This window comes from Rhinichthys klamathensis, unplaced genomic scaffold, assembly GCF_029890125.1.
Source record: "Rhinichthys klamathensis goyatoka isolate OS25496 unplaced genomic scaffold, OSU_Roscu_1.1 h1tg000110l_1, whole genome shotgun sequence".
NCBI classification, from domain to species: domain Eukaryota; kingdom Metazoa; phylum Chordata; class Actinopteri; order Cypriniformes; family Leuciscidae; genus Rhinichthys; species Rhinichthys klamathensis.
The window spans coordinates 98090-114307 of NW_026606648.1; positions in this window are offsets into that span (position 1 = coordinate 98090).

Here is a 16218-nt window from a genome sequence, read left to right on the forward strand (position 1 = left end):
CAGGACGCAGAAAAAACATGACATGATTTATACAGTCTCAATGTGTGTGTGTGTGTGTGTGTGTGTGTGTGTGTGTGCGTGCGTGCGTGCGCGCACGAGGACGTGGTTTCAGAGAGTGACTCTGCCCCCTATAGGAAGCAAAGCCCTCTTTTTGTTGTGGACCAAATTCAAATCAATCACCACAGCTTTTTTCCTGCATCCTGAATGTTGCTAGCTATATAACCTCTCGAGCAATCACAAGACAACCAAATCAAAGGGTTAAAGTATATTTCAGGAATGACAAGAGGCCACCCCTGATTTAAAGCTCAAAATGACAGATAAAGCTGTATTGAAACGATGTGTAGGCCTATTGTGAAAAGTAGCCTATAGCCTAGGCCTACAAATAAATTTGACTTAACAGCGCTTTTCAGCTTTTAATGTATAGGCTACTTGTTGTTAGCTTATAGGCTATGTTTTCTACCATAACATATTTAATTGTAAAATGTTTTGCCCAAGTTGGGCAATCAAAAACAAAAGTTTTGACAAGACCAGCCATGGAATTTGACCTGGCAATTATTGATAAAGGCCAGGACAAAATCTCCTTAGGCCTACTTGTCAATAAATTATAAATAAACAGATAGGCCTATTCGTAACATCATTTTAGGACCATGCTGTCATAACTTTGTGGAATTAAAAATAGCATAGGCTTTACAACTATTTAAATTAACGAATGATTTTGTTGAAAATCGGTCAGCAAAATTGACCGCAAGCACTGACATTGACTTCTGGTCTAGTTCTTTAACAAAAGTAATTTTTATAACTTGGATTTTATTTTATTTCTGAAATATCGCTGTTATTCTGACAGATGTTTTAAACATAACCCTAATCTTTCACTTAATTTTAAACTAGTCATATCTCGTTAAGGGACCAAAATTACTAAAGATTTCGTTTCATTGCATTACGAACAAAACGTTCCAAAACCGTGAAGTTTCCTTTTTCGTGATTACAGAGAATGTCACACGTAGGCCGCAGACGCGCGCACACACAAACATATAGCCTACTACACGAAGCGGGGGCGCAGCCGTTGCCGCTTGATGGCAGTGGTGGGATGTAAGTGTGGGCGTTGAGTCAGAAAATAGGCCTACCTCGTTTTTTGACCGTAATGGCCACATAAGCCAGTGGTGGAGGACAATGACCAAACGGCTGCGGGCAGTCGGGAATTGAAATATGGCTAAAATTCACAACCAACGAATGGTATTGCACAATAGCTGAACTTCAAAACGGCCCGGGTTGCTATTGTAATGTTGTAGGCTATTTACAATTTCGATCGATCTAATTTGTCACCAATTCCGTTTATTATAGATATGCTTAGTAGTAGCCTAGGCTACTCTGCCTCAATGATTGGCTCTTGCCACACCGCATTTGTTGGTTGATTAATTTATTTGCGGCCTATACAAGATTTAGGCTAAATATTTAAGGAAGATGGTGTTAATCATAATATTACAAATTAATTATTAAATAGCCTACTCATATAATATAGGCTAACCAAAGTTATAAAAACCAAGTTATGAAATAATTCACAATGCTATGGGCAAAATATTTTTAAAGGCATTTTGTAGTTTTCTTTTACCTATAGCCTATGTCAATATAAATAACGTTTGCTTGGACTTTATTAGGCTACTCGTTTTATTTTTTGTGCATCTAAAAAGAAGACATGCAGGGCTTAGCCTACTCGATTAGAACAAGTCTGTCGCGTATTTTCAAAGATGTGCGGTCCACATTCACCCCAAATGCAGATTTCAAGCCTGGTTTTATCGCTTGGCACAACGTCGTTGCTGCGATTTTCCTGCGAGCGTCAGTGGGAAAAGCAGCCGCTCGAGTAACACCATGACCGCTGTTCCTTTGCATTCAGCGGAACGGAAAACCGAGCGTCATTCCTCTTTTTGACACATTTGGAATTATTCCTGCTCTTCCCTCATTTCATACATCCAGGAACTGACATTTTAACATGCTTAGGCTACCGTTCATTTGAGTCCACTCTTTTTACAGTGTTAACATCTAAACATCTAAACATCTAAAGTAAACATCTTGGCAGCGGTCGCAATCACTGTTGAATGCAGTATCCTGCTGTATAAAACACTGCTTCATTTTTGTGTATCTTTAATTGTAGCACGTTATCGCGCAGGCTAAAGAGACCTAATAGGCCTATAGGCTATTATCCCGCGGAAGACATTTTGTTAAATTGATTGTTTTAAACGTAAACAGAAGCTATTAGCATAACGCATAAAATACATAGCTATTTTTGACTTATCTGACTGCATGTCGTTATTAAAGTGACATATTATATGGGCTACATGTATAATTTATATAGCCTATAACTTCTCAAAACACTGAGAAACAGTTCAATGCATGCATGTAGCCTATTGCTCAGCCTCACTGTCTCTATTCGTGCAGGAGAGCTAACGCATTTGTGGAACTTTTTATTCCATTTTAGAACTGCAGGCATTATACTAGACACTAATTAAATTTTTAACGCTATTTTAAATCTGAGAGATTTAAAACAGGCTGTTGCAAAGATCATCCGTTCTGTTATATAAACTTGTTATGTAGCCTATCCATCGTAGCTTCATGGCAGTTCTTATGTATAACAAATATAGTTGTTGTTTTTTTGCTTGTGTGTTTAGGTAATTGTGCAAGGATTTGCATTGGAGAAACGGGAACATTTTTAACTCGTAGTGGCCGGCCTTCTGTATAGTGCGCGCGTGCGCGCTTTTCGATTGTCAACTTGAGTTTAACTAATCATTCAGAGTTTGCTTTTTTTAAACGTCCAAAACGGCAATGGATAAGGCCATTGAAAGCAAGGTATTCAGAGGGGTTAATACAAATATGGCTAATGCTGATGTTACTAGGTTTTCTTTGTATCTCTCTCTCTCTCTTTGCAACACGCACCACCACACACACACACGTCAATCATTGGGTTTTATAACGAGTCAAATTAACGCAAAAGGACAAAGTTTCCTTTTCTATTGAAGCTCCGAAGGCGAATCCTGTGACATTTCCCTGTCGACTACAAATGCGGCACAAATGAAAGCATTTTACAATCAGGCTCAAGCGGACCACGAGCTCTCAAATTCCTAGTGCAGGAGGTCCGAGCAGCTCTGCGGTGAGGGATCGGCTTTCATATGCGCGCTTTAAGGCAAAGCGTTCCCTTTGTTCCCCTCCTGTCTACCCCTTTCTATAAGTTTTTATTTGTATCGCTTTGCTTGCTTGAAACAAATAGCCTGTGCATGAGGTTCTCTTCGAAACACACACACACCTATTTCTACACTATATTTATTTTTTATTAAAACACTTATTTATTTATTTATCTACAAATCTGTGCCCATCTGTGTAAAAAAAAAAAAGCGCACATACACAAATGCACATTATAAACTGAATTACACCGCAGAGAGAAATCATATCTAGGCTATGATTTCTCTCTACAACTCAAGACAATTATTTCAACCCCCATCTTACAACACTCATTACCAAAGAGAAAGTGGTGTTGCTGCCCTCCTTCCTCTTCTCTCGGTAGGCCTCTCCAATGCTACACCAGGGGACTGGGGTGCTCTGATTGACAGGCCATGCTTTGTGTTTCTCTGCTCTTTAGAAGCACTCTGCTGCAAACAGACGGATGGCCTACTGCATGCATGCCCCTGACCGGACAACCTGTTAAACAAAACAAGAATGAGCAAGCTACTCACAACACATAATGCAGCATGCTTTGTTTGCCTTTTGAGTGTTTTGTTTTTGTCAAATAGCCTATACAAATCTAAACTTAAAGAGATTTAAAATTAAAGATTTTTTTTTTTTTATTTATGTTTTTGAACCTGTCCAGTAAAAATGTAATTTCCAGACCTAATCTAGATTTAAGACTTGAAATTTCAACACAAAATTTTCACAAACAAGAGCTAAAAAAAAGAAAAATGTTTTGATTATATTATATAATATCAGTCAGCCTTTGAAACTGTAGTTATTGGACAATTAAAAATGAATAAAATGGATTTTTGGTTGGGGATGTCATGTTTAAGCGAGGAAGAGCTCTGAAATGGTCATTATAGGCCTCAGGCTTCACCGCTTTCACTGGGGATCGAGGAAATCAAACATTCACATACACACACATGAGACAATTATCTTTGCTAACCATATTTCCCTCAGAACTTTGATTTCAAGCAGGTTTGCAGGAATGTGTTCCATTTATTGCATATGGGCTGATTTTTGTATTGTCTGTTGTCAGCGGTCCTCTTAAAGGATTGTTTAAATACAGCTTAAATCTCTCAGATATTGGATATGAATGTATGTGTATGGATATGTGTTAAAAGGAGAGTTGTATATTTAGCTGCATGTTTTGTGGCTAATCATATTCTGTTGCCAGACATTGCTTGTCTTATGATTTTGGTGCATATTGTATGTGCAAACTCCAGGAGATCTCTGAAACCTGCTCTCTTCTCTCTTGCTAAGTGACAAAAGCTGCACTTTTTTTCTCTGGTAGTCAAATCCAACATCCCCTCTGACTCAATATCATCTGCACTTCATGTATTGATCCTCTACCCTGCGTGTGTGCATGCATTTCCCTGCCATCCCTTGCTTTTTAGCCATCTCTCTCTCTGTCTGTCTGTCTGTCAGAGACCGAGGAGTGATGAAATCTCTCTGTCCCCGTGGCAACAGGCGGCACGTGGATTGAGGCCAGTGCTAGCAGATGCCTGATCTATGATAATGTCCATTGATAGGAAAATCAATGTAGCATTGATTCTTGGCCTAGTGTTCGGAGAGTAATGGAAGTGGAAGTAAAAGAAAGGGGGGGGGGGGTAAAAACGAGGTGGCGAATGAGTTATCAGAAATAGTGGAAAAGTAGGCTAAATCTGGTTTAAAAACACCAGAGAAAGACAGACTTGTTCAGATGGTAACTCTTTTAGGCTCAGTAAATGGCAACATGTTCAGAAACCCTATGGATTGAAATGGAGAGAGGCTTTAAATGGAATTTGAAGGGAGAAGGGGTAAAAAAAAAATCAATTTCCTCTGAAGCTGAATAACTTAATGATGATCTGGAGAAGTTTGAATTTTTCTGCTAATTGCCTGTTCCCTGAACAAGCAGGTCAGTACTTCCACTACTGGGTCAACAGACCATTTCATTTAATTGGTGGAATATATTTTTTAATTCAGTTAATACTCAGGAATTGAGTGGATCGTAGGCATTTCGAGTTTTTTGCGTACAGACTACAACGTTGTCAAAATGATCCTTGTTCAAACAATTAAAAACGCTGTATTATTCATGCCAGGCCAGTTGGCGATGAGTGAGCATGCAATATGCATGACGTCACCATTTTCACAATTTCACATTTTTGTAGTTTACGCGGAGACGGCATCGTTTTCAAAAATGCACACTTTGAAACTCAAGCCGATCTCATGGTAACTCGTAAGTATTTTATGAGGTGACTAATTCGTATGAATTTGTACGATTTGAATCATACGAATAAGTACGAATTTTCAAAAAGTCTTCAGGCAGTACAACCCCTAACCCCGCCCCTAAATTTACCCGTCAGCCGTCACTGGGGTCTAAACAAATAATACAAAAACGTACGAGTGAGGTCGTATGAGTAAGGGCGTACTAAATTCATACGGATTAGCCAACAGTTTTTGTTTTCAGGCCCCCAAAACAGCGTTATCATGTAAATGAACGGCCAAATCTTTTTTTTTTTTTTTTACATTTTTAGTTGAAAACAGTGTAGTGTAAACAGCCCCTAAATGGAGGCAGATCTCAGATATTTAGTCACACCCTCCACCGAGACACACGTCGCGAAGAGATGCCGTTTCGAGGGGGAGGGGAGGTTAACAATTTCAATTAAAGATCATGAGGGGATATGAATTTAAAAAAAAAATAATGATGTGCACGGATAAATCATTTATAATTAACTGCAACATTCTGTAGAAAAATAAGAATGGTCATTTTTGATTTCATGGTGACTTTAAAGTAGTTGTGCCGTTATTATCTGTCTTTCTTTCTGCACATTTACTATATATAAAGTTTCTTTGTCTGTGTGATTGGGAAAACAGAAGTTGCTGTGGAGAATAGCAGGATTGCGTGGCATCTTGATCACTATGGCGACGCATGGACAGTCTCCCCGCTGCACACTCTCTCCCTCCCCACTTATGAAGTGAAAATGGGTACCATAGCAACGGCACACACTGTTTACAATATGTACTCTCACTTCATCACTGGCTGTTGATGGCTTCAATTTGCATGTACATTTTCCACAAGCATAAAAGATATATATAGAGATTCTTTGAAGAATGAGGGAAGGCTCTTTGTCCTACACTGGCTATTAACAAGAATTACAATTGGAAAAAAATTATTCTGTAAAAACATACTCTTATCTATGTTTTTATAAAACCAGGATTAGATTTTATTTATTTATTTTATTCGAAATCATAAATTGGTATTGAATAATACTTCGATTCCATTTTAAGGCACTTTCACAGTAAAAACAAATCTATCAATAGGCCTACTTAAAGCCGTCAATTAATTGTTGATATAAACATAAAATCAAACCAAGTGTTTTTTGCAGAATTTTTTGGTAGAATTTCCTAGCTATTCTACAGAAACAGTCAAACAATATTTTTGCCTATTAAGTAAAAAAAGAATCGGGGGGGGGGGGGGGGGTTGTAGGATTCTGGCAGCTCACTGGACCTCACGCTGGGGACGCTGTAGGGAAATGGATCCCTTACCAGGAAATCTATTAAATTATGGCACACCACCGTGCCAGCCTTGGAGCCACTCTCTGTTTTTAAAAATTCCTTATTAGCTGTAATTCAAAAATTATAATCAACATGGCTTGAATATAAAATGGATAATAGTAAGAATAATGACGGTAATAATATAAGGGCCAGGCAGGCAGCTGGTATGGGTCTGAATAGTGTTGAAGCTTCTCGTGCTCTGCTCAGCCTGATGGTTAATCTAGCACTATGTCCATCGTAGGGTTCTGCCCCTAGGGGGAAAAGCAGGGAGGGAGGTGGAGAGGCGAAAAGAGAGGGACAGATATAGATAGAGGGTGTGCATATACAGAGGTTTCAGGAGTGGAGGGGGGTGGGGGGGGGGGAGAGGTTAATTTGCACATATTAAAGAGGGCAGAATTTCTCATTAAAAAGAGATTGAAGTTGATATATGCCGGGTTGTGCCTGACACACTGTACATTCTGATTGTGATAAGTCCTTGACAGAACAAAGAGGGCCCTCCCCTCTCCGGTGACCACAAAGACTGCCGTAGCCCAGGCTGAGTTCGGATTCTGCACTAACCCCTCGCTTCAAATGTCCCGTAAGATGATGTTCATTTGGAAAGTATTTTTAAGTGGCAATTTGAGAAGGAATAGTATTTGTGGCATAATGTAAAATTAATTTCCACTTGTTTCTCCTTTTCTTAAACAAAGGCGAAAATCGGAGTTACAGTAAGGCACCTATAATGGAAGTGAACAGGGTCAAGCCAAGCATTAAAATACTGAACAGTGGAGCTTCACAAGACGTAAATAATATGCATGATAAAATGATTTTAGCGTGATTAACTGGTTGCACTTTATTTTACAGTACATGTACTTACAATGTACTTACCTAAGAAAGTACTGGGTACTAAATGGTAACTACATGTTAACATAAGTTACACATGTAACTACACATAAGTTCAGGTTTAGGTTTAGGGGTAGGTTCAGGGTTATTACCCAGTTATTGTAATTACTACACTGTAAAAAAAATATATATTTTCAGAATATATTTGTGAAAAAAAAGTGCTAGCCTATACCGATTAACTTATTAACCTTTTCTATGTAAAGATATATCCAGTTTTACACTCCCTTGCAATGACAACGTAACACCATAAACCCTGAAACGACTGTAAAAGTAATGATACTTAATGTAAGTGCTTTTATAAGCTTCATATTTCAGGTTTAAATTTTTTATTGATTTGTTCCTATAATTTGAGTTTTAACCTGCTGTCTGGTGGTTTAGGTAATGCGTTTTTATGTCTTCTGATTGTTTACTTAACTTTTTTTTTTGAGGAAAAAAAAAACGGTGAAAGCAGTTTTTGGCTGTACACTTAATTTTCACATTGGAAAATGTTTTTTATTATTTCACGAGCCTATAATTGTACAAGTAATACATCTGTTATTTTGTTTGAGATGCAAAGCTTTGGAAATGATCCAATCCAAACAGCCGCTTTCTAAGGGCCCATTACCACTCTCCAAGATGATATTCATTATAAAGCAGTTATTTAAAATTAACCTCAGTGCTAATCCATGTTAAAAAAAAAAATGAATCAATAATTGTCCTACCATGACTGTAACCAGTTAATTGCAGTTTCAAAACAGACTCACTGAACCTAGTTCATTAAAAACTCAAATTTGGCCGCTGTATTTCTTCAAGTCATTTTATATTACAAGTTATGCAATCAAATCCTAGATGGGCCTTTCACATATTGTGGAGAGAGGCTATTCTAGCCTGGGCCTCATTGTTTCTGATCTGAAAAGCAGCATTTCTTTCTCTCAATCCCTCTCCCCGGACTGACGGTGGCCATTATGTGTCCTGTGCTGCAGCTTGATGCAGACAAAGCACAGCAAACACCACTAATTGTGGGTGTTGTGTAGCTGCCAGTGTTCGTACGGCCCCTCTCCCTTAACCTTAAGCACGGTTTCTCTCCCAGCAAATCTAAAAGCATCAAAACCATTCACACTCTGAAGAACATAAAACACATTCACATTTTGTTATCTTTTGTCTTGGACTTGATTTGGTCCCTGTCTCTCATGTGTCCAACACCTGTAGTTACAAACTTTCCGATCACGTTTAATAAAACATAGCGAGCGAGGGAAGACACAGAGACCGTCTTGGTCAGCTAATCCTTCAAAACAAGTGTCCTCCACTCTGCAAAATACTGGCCATGTGGCTCAACAGATGTCTAATGCCAAATAACTAAAAGGCAACACAATTCACCAGACTCCTTTTTTATCATATGAAACCGATTGAGAAAAGATGTAGTGGACTCCAGAGACTTAAGGGTTTAGAATCTGATTTGTGTGCTTGTTTATATTTTTATTTATGTGTGGTATGAACTTGATTTCTGTGCTTCTTTCAAGTCGCGGTGCTGTTATAGGTCAAGGGAGTTTGTGGGAGGTCTCTGGACTCATAGATTACATTGATAAATGCACACCTGACATTCGATGACCTCATCCTTTTTATATGTCAGCCTTAGGTTGAACATGTTTTTATTTAAATGGAAAATACTTTGGAATTTACAGGGGTTTGAATAACAGAGTAGTTGCCATGGTACATTCCCTTATCTGAAGAGATATTGGCCTATGTCTTTAGTTATGTTGTGTTGTAGGCCCACTCACTTATATAAGCTGAAATAAATTTTTACTTGAAATCTACTTTAATCAGGTGCAACGTTTAATATAGCCTATAATGTAATATTACCAAGTAAAGACTTTATAATAGGCTACTAGAACCGTTTGCTTACTATCTGTAGTCTATTTATGCTTGTAAAAACGCCAGTGAAACGTAGGCTACATCCTAAAAATACACAGCATTGTTTAGGCATAACATTTCACAAGAGGAACACACTAGAGGCATTTAGTCGACCCCATCCTTCACACACACACACACACACACACACACACAGACAGAGCGCGCGTTTGTTATTCTATCATGGAGAGGACTTTCGGGGTTGACTTTGTTGTCCACCTATGTTTATTAACCTGTTTGTTTAAATGTGTTCAAACTTACGTAGTAGACGTCATGTGTAGCCCTACTATTATAGCCTTCCAGGTGCCATCATTGAGCTGATGAAATAGATATGTTGAAGTGAGTGAGTTTTCGTGTAGGCATCGCTCGCATATTTTCATTCGCAAAAAAATAAATAAAAAAAATATGGCGTCTACGCCGAAATGTCATAGGCCTACAGGCTACAATTCAAAATATTAGCCCTCAGCGCGACCCGTTTAAGTGTAACAGATTTATTATAATTTTATATATTTCGATTTAATTTATTTCGATTATATTTTTATAATTGTAATAATTTATAAATTGAATTAAAAATATTTTTTAACTTGAAATGATAACTGGCCCCCTCTTCACCCAGAGGCACCTCTGGTTAGCCTTCTGCCTACATAATCTTTTTTACACAATACACACTTCTCGGAGTTCCCTCTAAAATGAGCGTCAGTCCTGCTGATGTTATCGTTAATAAATGCTCCGAATCTTACTTTCGCTGGTTCCATAGCAACGCATAATCTGCTGCTTATACTCAGGTAACTGTAATGGTCTTTTACTGGGGTTACCGGCCACATACAGCGAACGGGCATCTCTCTCTGGGAGTTAAAGGGTTGAATAATTAATGAAGTCTCCTGAGATGTGCAGTGGCCCAAAGCAGCCCCTGTCCATGACATGCATGTTCACTGCACGGCTTAAAATGAAAGGGCCTGCTTCCTCTCTCTCTCTCTCTCTCTCTCTCTCTCTCTCTCTCTCTCTCTCTCTCTCTCTCTCTCTCTCTCTCTCTCTCTCTCTCTCTCACACACACACACGCACACGCACGCACGCACACACACACAGAGAGAGAGAGAGAGAGAGAGACACCCGGTTTCGCTATAGCCTCTGCATAGGCGTAATGATTTTTACAAACTGTATTGTATACCCCTAAACCCATCACAGAAAACTTTCTGCATTTTTACATTTAAAAAAAAAAAAAAAAAAAAAAATTTAGGCTAGGCTATATGTGCTGACATTTGGTCCCCACAATGTAATATAAACCTGTACACACACACACACACACACACACGTACGCACGCACGCGCGCAAACACACATCCCTCTCTCATGAGAGTGGCTCTGCAGCATAATAGTGACAGCTGATTCTAACTCACATTTCCATAATTAACAAGCTAGCGGCAGGTGAGCCTATCACTGCATGTCTCTCCTGACCCAGAACAAAATGAATAGCTCTTCTTGTATCAAGAAATTATATGCAATTTACTCCTTCTCTGGGACATTATAGGGAATAAGAATAATTTAAAGTACACCCCACCCCCTTTTGGACTATTTTATTAATTATGATGGGGGCTGCTCAGATAATGAACTGATATCTATTTTTACCCGATTAATACATGATGTTCAAAGATAGTCTGTCACATTTATCACGTTTGCCGGAATTATAATTTATCGTGCAGAGGATGGTTTTTCTATATAGGCCTATATATAATAAAAATCCTAATTGTATTTTTCCTTCAACTTAAATTTTGAATATATATAGGCTATATTACTAAATAAAGGTAGAACACAACAACACATCTTAAGAATGTTATTTACTAAGCCACACACACACACACACACACACACACACACACACACACACACACATACACACAGTTTTATATATGTGTGTGTGTGTGTGTGTTCTTAAATTACTGTAACTGTAGGCTACTGTTAATATACTCTTATTAAATCGTTTATTGTTAATAGCAGCTTATTAAAATCTGTTTGTCACCATATGTACTAAAAAACAACTTAATGCACAATGTAAAACCATATGATGACAAGAAGTTCCTCAGATTTGGCCTTTCCAGCAGCTGTTGCCTATTAACAACAAATATTCAGAGCAAAGACACTAAATAAACACACCATCAGAGTAACACACAAGAAAAAAATGCAAGAAAAGGATAAAATGCAACCTCCAATTTTCCCGTAAATTATAGGTAGCCAGCCTAAACATCGTACATCTAGCCTCAAAAACATTTTTTACAAAAATGTAGGCTACAGTAAAATTACGTCTTTTGAAATTGTCTACTTACATTTTACCGTGTACGATACGTTTTTACTGTAATTTCTTTGCATTCTTTTCCCGTTAAAATTACTAATAATTCTACAGTGTTCTTCCGTTGTTTTATAACAGCTTTAATGATCCGCGTAAATATCATAACCATTTATACAGCCGTTTAGCTATTTGTCTTTTGTAAAACATGCATAGGAAAATGCACGTGTATTTTCTCTATTATACGTCATTGATTAAGTTCATACCCTGTCATAATATTCTACATTTATGGATAATTATCAGTGTTTCAGCGTGCGGTTTGGAGCCGTTATCTCGCGGTGGCTGAGCTCCTGTTCCTCGCTGCTGTTCAGCTCCGGCTGCGGCAGTGAAAATCAGCACACACCGCTGAGAGGCCTGCTGTTACCCAGCACAGGGAAAGAGTGTGTGAGCGTGCAGACCCCGGCTGAATGAAAACGGCTGAGAAATAAACGGATTGTGAGTAGAAACACGTTTGTGTTTATGTACAAGTTATTTATGGATATGATGGAAAGATAGGTATATGCAGCCAATATGTGACATTATTGATTAGAGCGATTTACTTCCAGTTAGGACATGTTTCCTGTGCCGTATGCTCCTGTGCTGAGCCCAGAGACAGGGTGACAGGGCAGATTAATGTCACGCAGGGGCGCAGACCCCCCTCTCCCACATGCAGAGGTCAGTTCCCAATCCGCACCAACCGCCTGCAAAAACCACTGCGGAGATTGAAATGGTCACTTTACAGTAAGGAGAAAATAATCTTTTATATTGAACTTTTTTTTTTTTTACTCTATCTGCCTTGCTCTTGAAGTATTTTATTTATAAGTAGCCTAATATTGGTGTTCTTTTAATAAATGTAGAAATAATTAGATTAATTAGAAATAAGCAACAAAGGTGAAATCACTTTCATAGGTTTTGTTTAATTTGATTGCATGTTAAAATACTAGAATCACCATGTATGCCACACACACACACACACACACACTACCTATATATATATATATAAGTAGATTTAATTACACAATAAATTCTTGCACACACACACATTAGTGTTACAACCCACCGAAATAGTGAATTAACTGTAACAATAGTAATCTTTGTACTTCACAGTAATTTACACAGTTTAAAGATAAACAGTAGCTTTCTAAACTTATTTAGTAGCAGATAAACATGGGAATATTAGGCTACACTTTATTTTAAGTTACAGAATTATACATATACGTTTAAGTATTAATAGATGTAGGCTTACTATAGGGTTAGGTTTATGATCAGGGTTTGTGTTATGGTTAGTTGCATGTTATGCGTAATTGTATTGTTATTAACTACTGTACAACGTGTTACATTGACACTGTAAAATAAAGTGTTACCGAATATTAGACTATTTAAGAGTTTGAGACATATAGCACAAACAAAAAAAACACTGAAACAAAATGTTGAAACAAACATTGTTTAGACACACTGGAAAAATGTCTCCTCTCCTATTTTTTCTGACTGTCTGGCTCTGTGTATGAAAATAAATAAGCATGTCTACTGCAGGATTGATTCTAATCAGTTGCTCTAAACTTATTAGCGTGTATTTCTTGGTCCCGTCCATTTAGCGGTTTAGGGGTAGGGGGGTGGCGTTACTTCGGAAGAAGAATAAGCTTGTCTGCGTATGAAGAAAGATGTGTCTGAGTCCCACCGGGCCACACTGGGACCATTATCCAACAGGAGTGAAACCTGTGGGGGTCCATCGCAGGAGCCGTGGGAGGGAGGATGAGTTTGGGGGAGGCCCAGGACTGTATCCCTGTACCCAGCCCCGCTAATCTCCCTCAATGGCGGGGGAGGACACATACTGTAAGGACAGAGAGGAGGTGGAGAGTGTAAGACGGGCCCCTCGAGCCGGAGGAACAGCTCCAAACTCACAGGATCCCGGTGAAACACAACTGTGCAGGAGCAATTCAGAATGTGACCTGCAAAGCCTGGAAGATGATTTTCAGGAAATTATTTTTCTCAAAGCTTTGTGATTTAATAAACCGCAATTGTATTTATACTTTTTACCTATAATATTATGGTTTATACATTTTTATAAAGTTTTTAAAAATACTCAAACAAAATCTGTAACCACATTTTCACATTGTATTTATATTTTTTGATCTATACTTTTTACAAACACTAAAATAAAAAGTGTAACCACATTTTTTCAGTAACACACTAGGAAAAAAATGTATTTATACCTTTTGACTTATAATATGATGATTTAGACTTTTTACTGTTTTTTTTTTTCTGTGATTTTTTTCGTAATGATAAAATATCTTTAGCTTATAATAATAATAATCCCACTAAACAATCAATTAATGTTTTAATTAAATATTGAAAATATGTAGCACACATTATTTATTTATTTAGTAGTTAGTTAGTCATTTAACCACAAAATTCAGCTTCAAAATTCAAAACTACAAATATTTTTGTTCAGGCACCCAAATGGACAGAAGCGGCCTGCCCAGGAGAGCCAGGAGAGCCCCGGCCTGCCCAGGAGAGCCCCTTTCTGGGCTGCCCAGGAGAGCCAGGGCTGGTGTCCCCATAGGCCTCTGGCAGACTGATTGAAACCGTTGATGTTGGACAGGAGGAGTTCAGCTGGAAACAAGGGGGATGGGACTGAAGAGGGGGAGTGTCCAAACTCACAAGATGTGAATGAATAAACCCAGAGGAAGAGGAGGAGGAGGAGGGGTGCAGCTAAGAAGTGAAGAAAGATAGAGCATACAACAAGCAAGAGAGAAAGACAGAGAAAGAAAGTCAGAGAGAAAGCAAGCGGTGGAGAAAAATAGAGAGTAAGTGAGAAAGAAAGCAAGAGGAGGGGGGAGGCAGCAGCGGTGTGTTTAAACAGCCTGGACATGATTGACAGGTCTGATAAGGCAGGAGAGAGAAGAGTGTGTGTGAGAGAGGCCGGAGGTGTGTGTGTGTGTGTGTGTGTGGGGGGGGGGGGGGGGGAGAGAGAATCTGACTGGGAGAGGAAAGTGAGCTATTAATTACTAAAGCAGAAGCAGATGTAACAGAATGGTGCGTGAACAGTTGGAAATCATCAGCATGAACGAAACAGGGAGGAGAAAGAAAGGTGGTAGAAAGAAAGAAAGAAAGAAAGAAAGAAAGAAAGAAAGAAAGAAAGAAAGAAAGAAAGAAAGAAAGAAAGAAAGAAAGAAAGAAAGAAAGAAAGAAAGAAAGAAAGAAAGAAAGAAAGAAAGAAGTGAACAGTGCATTAGATGCTGAGAGTGGGCAGGATCTCTGCTGATGGGTTTGATTTAATAGTACAAACATGTGGCTTCAGTGGTTCAGAATCATCTGGAAGGATGTTTGATTGGGCCTTTAATCCTATTCAGCTTTTTCTTTTGATAAAGAACCAAATAGAAAAATGTCATTACATAGAAAAAGAAATGTTACATAGAAATAAAGGATAGCATGAGACCACCCAATAATAATAATAATAATTAATAATAATAAAATTATTATTATAAATTGCAATTGTATTTGCACCCTTTTGTGCCTACTAAAATTTCATTCTTTTCCAATGAGTTATTTTGTTGTTTGTGATCCCTGTAAAACAAATAAATATCAAACTAACTAGAAAATTAATAAACGTAAATAATTTAAGCAAATACCGTCTGCTAATAATTCCACTAATTAATTAATGCATGTTTTATTTTAAACACTACACTAAACAGACTGAATATGTATATATGATTAGACTGAATATGTATATATGATTAGGAATGAATTATGAATTTTTATATATATATATATATATATATATATATATAAATTCTAATTTATCCCAAAGGATAATTATATAATTATTAGTTCTTTCAAATCGATTAACATGTAACATATTTGTTTATATAATATATATATATGTGTGCGTACACACGCCATGTATGCATATATATGTGTGTGTGTGTTTGTGTATGTATACACACACACATATATATAATATAAATCACACATATATTATATAAACAAAAACTTTTGTTTTTAATCATGCGATTGATCACGATTAATCAATTTGACAGCACTAATAATTATATAATAATAAAGATAATTATTTAACAGAATTTATATAAAACCGTTAAATAACATAAACATTTCAGTACAGATTAGCACAGGAAGAGGATGAATTGGATAAATTTGAATAAAAGAGAAGCAATGATTTCTGTTTACAAAAGTCTGCTCCAGTAATTCACCTCAGATATTCGTCTCATCCTATGAGCAATGATAACGTGAATTTTAAACACAGGCCGTCTTTAATGGCTCAATTAATTAGCAGACCGGAGCTCAAAACACACATTTTCATTGTGGTCGAATAATATTTCTAAATTCCAATTTGACATGGTCATTGAGGGTTACATA